Genomic DNA, 4,834 nt, shown 5'->3' with positions numbered 1-4,834 from the left:
TTTACCTTTCTTTACACGCCAGTTGACATACTTGGGGCAGTCTTTCTTCATATGACCTTTCTTCTTGCAAAAGAAATAAGTGGATTCCTTATTCTGCTTCTTGTGCTCCTTATGGTCATTGCCTCTAGAATCTGCAGTTTGTTCTCCTTTTCCTTTGTTGTTGATTCTCTTTCATTTCTTGCTCGTATTTTGAGAACCAAATGCTAAGTGAGCACTCTCAGATGTCTCAATCTTTTGTCTCCCCTCCTCTTGCACGCATTGAATAATAAGCTCATTCAATGTCCACTTTTCCTTTTGAGTATTATATGATATCTTAAAAGGAGTGAACCGTGCAAGCAAAGACATCAAGACGGAATGCACTAACATACCCTCAGACATATCGAGTTTTAGTGCTTTCAGACTTGTCGCTATATTGGATATCTCCATAATGTACTCCCTTATGTTTCCTTTACCATTATACCGCATGGTTACCAACTTCGTAAGAAGTGTGGTAGTCTTGACCTTTTCATTTGAGGTGAATTGGTCTGCTAATTGGTCTAGGAAACTCTTAACATCTTCTCCCTCCGTTATTGAGCCCTTTATTAGTGTCGGTATGGAAAGCTTCATGATACTCAAACACATGCGATTTGATTTCTCCCACAGCTGAAATTCAGCCCTATGCTCTATAGTGCTAGCACTGGTCAGAGGTGCGGGATGATCATTCCTTAATGCATAGTTTAAGTTCATGCAGCCTAAGACTACGGTTACATATTCTTTCCATTCAGCAAAATTCAAACCAGTTAGTGTTGGGATGTTATTAATGTTGGTAGTTACAGATTGTACTGAAATTAAATAGAGAAATTTATTTAAGCTCACGATTTTACTAAAGCCAAGAACATATTAAGTAATATAAAATTATGCAAATAAAATAAAATTTTAAATGCATATAAATGAGCTCTTTATGAGATACCAAGTACAACATAATGTGCCTTCCTTTGGACCGACACATTATTTGTTAGCGATACTCTCTAATATAACTCAAACTTTAATTGACCACACAATGTGCCTTCCTTTGGGCCGACCCATTGTGCGCATAGTATGATACTTTATATGAGTTATATTTTGGTTCATAGCTTACAACGACCTTAATCGACCACATAATATGCCTTCCTTTGGGCCGACATATTGTGTGCATGATCTGAACAAAATAATATTTTGTTCTATAGTTGTAAGCTACCTTATGCATATATCTAGCAAAAAAGTAATCTTCCTTTGGGCCGATTACTTTTAGCATAGATATACGTCTACCAACACAAAATACACTAAACCTACCTAAGGTGTCTTCCTTTGGGCCGACACATTAATTCAACTTAGTAGTACGTTGTGTAGATAAACCCAAGAAAATACTGGAAACTTAATTCGAACAGAAATTATTTAATCAACCTTAACAACATAAAATTAAACTTTTTAATTAATTGATACCTTATAATAATCGATCGATTACCTCAATCAATTTGAAAGTCTATTATATACAATTATATTATTATATATAGAATTTTTCTTTAAGGAGTTAAAATTATTTTTAAATTCTATAATTAAATGAGAGTATTTAACACTATTTAATTTCTTGATTAATAATGCATTAAAAATTTAATGCATTTTTTTCGTTTATTTACTGTTTCACGTTGAAACAGTGATTATTTGTTTTTTTAATTTCTTTTTATTGTTTCGTTGAAACAGTTGTTTGGATTTTTTTTTACTGTTTCACGTAATAGAAAAAAAAACTTAATAAAATAAATTTTCTTTGCATTACTGTTTCACGTTGAGACAGAAAAACTTAAAAATAATAATAATAATCTTAATCGATTAAACAATTAATAAATTCTAATCTATTAATAATCGTCATAATCACACGTTTAAGACGAAAAATTATTTATGAAAAATTCTTAATCAATTTCTATCAATTCTATTGATGTTTTAGACTTGATAATATATTGATCGATCAAACCAATCTATTAAACTATTACTACACGGAAGATCAAGTCTTTCCTAGATTTTCTATACAAAAGATTTCGACGATCAAATAATTATATTATACTAGGAAAATTAATCTAGCATACAAACAATAAATCGATGAAAAATTTAAACTTTATTGCCAATGAAAACGATGAAACAAAAACTTGGCTCTGATACCAATTGATGGTTCTCGTAAAACCTAAACCACATGGATTCTAGACAATCAAAGTAAGAATTCGAATAGAAAAAACAAGAACATATGAGCATGGATCTTCGTTTTATCGAGAACGCGACATAAGAAAATAAATACTGTAATTACAAAGAACTTGAATGCAGCGGAATCGTCATGGTTCTTCGTGCAGAGCTCGTCGATCCAACAATCCTACCGAAGAAGGAGGAGAAGAAAGTTGGCCTTCCGGAGGAGTTAGGGTTGATGGCGCCAGATTCTCTTCGTCAATGAGAAACGAAGAGACGTCTCAAGATTACCCTAATCCTCTGGGGACTATCCCATTAGATAGTGCACATCTATTATCAACCCATTGATGATAATAGATGTGGAATTATAAATCCATATATACTAAACATCTATTAGCAGCAAATAACTGATATATAGGAGACTGATCAGTAAAACGGAATTTCCAAAAACATGATAAGATATGACAAGTTATAGCCCTAATGCGGTGGGTAATCATAACCGATATATGGTCTCACCCCTTAGAGGAATTACATTTAGGGGATTGATTAGTAATACCATGGAAAACAAGATGATTAACAGTGTTATGTTTTTGACTAAGTTATGTTTCTATCATGAATTCTGAATGTTTTGTTAGAAGTATATGTTTTCGTTTAAGTTATGTTTCTATCATGAATTCTGAATGTTTTGGTAAAAATATATGTTTTCGTTTAAGTTGTGTTTTTATCATGTTTCATGAAATATGTTTTCGTCATGCATTCTGAATGTTTTGTTATATTTTGTATTCTGTCATGCTATGTTCGATCGATCTCACTTACTGAGTGTTTCCCCAAGCACTCAGCCCCCCCTTTACTCCCATCTCCAGATAAAGACGAGGAACAAGTTGAGAAGGAGGAGTAGGAGATGTTTTGGGGTTGGTAATGAAGTCGTGTCCAAGTGATTCTTCTTTTTAGTTCATGTTATCCTTATTTGTACACTTTCGCTTTTGAATTGTAAAGACAATATATTTTCATTATATTGGTTGGTATGCACTTTATGAGGCTTGTTGTTTTCGAGTATTTATATTCGCGAGTAACGTCGGTGTCACGCGCCTTGGTCACAGGGCGTGACATCTTTTCCTTATTCCAATGCAATCTTACTTTGATTGAGAAAAGAAAACAAGTTTTAAACGGGCAAGATTCATCCCCTTTTCTTGTTTCTTTCGATGCAACATTATTTGCATGGTTCACATTTGTATTTTATTTTATTTTTTATTGTTTGTATATAACAAGAATTGTAAGAGATTTCTCTACCTCCGGAAGATATTTGACAAAGAGAAAGCTAATGGTGATTTTATTAAAACGGTAGTATGTGAAGTAAGAATCAGCTTCTGAATTATATTAAGTCGATTTATTTTGTGTTTATTTCTATTGTTCTATGTTTATTTGCATTTTCGCTGCATTAACCTTTTGGAGACATCACAACACAATCGAATTGAAATGAAATTGAGAATCGCTATTTACCCCATCTAGCGATGCCGTCAATCCCAACACTCTTTTCTTTGGCTTTATCAATATTTTGCGTGTTTCCCTCTCCAAATTAGGTAGATCAATAGGTTAAGGATCTTTGAATTTGAGTCACTAACTGGTTGGAAGAACAGGAGAGATTTATTTGCAGCAAATGTTTTTCTCCTATGTATTTATTTGCCTTTTTGGTATCTTTCAACTCAGTAGTCCAATATGCATGACAACTCTATATATATATATATATATATATATATATATATATATATATATATATATTTATTTATTGATGATTATAATGACTATGTGCCTGTTATTAGTAAGATTCAGTAATTACATTTCTGATATTGATTGGGAGGTTACTTAATCCTTGCACATCACTCATTTCTAAAAAGAGAAATGTTTGCTTTGTTATGTTCATGGATGAAAAGACTTGAGAAGTTCTTGACACACAGGCTCATCACTCACTTCTCAAAAGAGAAATGTTTGCTTTGTTATGTTCATGAATCAAAAGACTTGAGAAGTTCTCGACACACAGTCCCTTCCCTTCCCTTCCCTTCCCTTCTCTTCTGCCAGGCGAGAATGCAACTAAGTGTTAGTTTACTTGCATGGAAAATATTAGGGGAGGAGGAAGACGACACAAGATAATTTTCTGAGCCTGTCTCGCACTATTTTCACTTCACATGTTCATTACTATTTACTTTTGTTGGCCCAATCAAGTGACAATTAAAATGGAGCTATTGTCAATCGATTAGTTGGCCACCAGGTCCAATTTTCATCGAACATAAGACAAAGTGTACTAAATAAATATAATTTATATAATTAAACAGCTTTAAGATCAACAAGCTTTTATAGCTCAGTTGGTTAGAGCACCCGTTTAGTAAGCGGGAGGTCTTGAGTTCAACTCTCAATGAAAGCAATTATTTTTATTGGAAGTATTTTATGTAATAAATAAAGTTTAACACATTAAAATTAATAATTTATTATATCTCAGTTGGTTAGAGGACTTGATTAGTAAGTAGAGGTCTTGCTTGCTTTCAATTCTAAATGAAAGCAATTATGATTTTTTGTAGCATTTAATTTGATCAAGAATATGTAATCTTAACTAATGCTATTACAATTCATTAAAAATAAGTTAATATCA

The 4,834-nt window shown here is 32.5% G+C and overlaps 1 non-coding gene across 1 annotated transcript; it reads left to right on the top strand.

The window, feature by feature from the left end:
• The first annotated feature begins 4,535 nt into the window (after positions 1-4,535).
• Positions 4,536-4,609, top strand: TRNAT-AGU. Its single transcript has one exon. It is a non-coding gene; the product is annotated as a tRNA-Thr (tRNA).
• The last annotated feature ends 225 nt before the right edge of the window (positions 4,610-4,834 follow it).

The sequence above is a fragment of the Zingiber officinale genome, unplaced genomic scaffold (assembly GCF_018446385.1).
Source record: "Zingiber officinale cultivar Zhangliang unplaced genomic scaffold, Zo_v1.1 ctg53, whole genome shotgun sequence".
NCBI classification, from domain to species: Eukaryota; Viridiplantae; Streptophyta; class Magnoliopsida; order Zingiberales; family Zingiberaceae; genus Zingiber; species Zingiber officinale.
The sequence above is the reverse complement of the archived record's forward strand: the minus strand, read 5'-3'. Positions and strand labels throughout refer to the sequence as shown.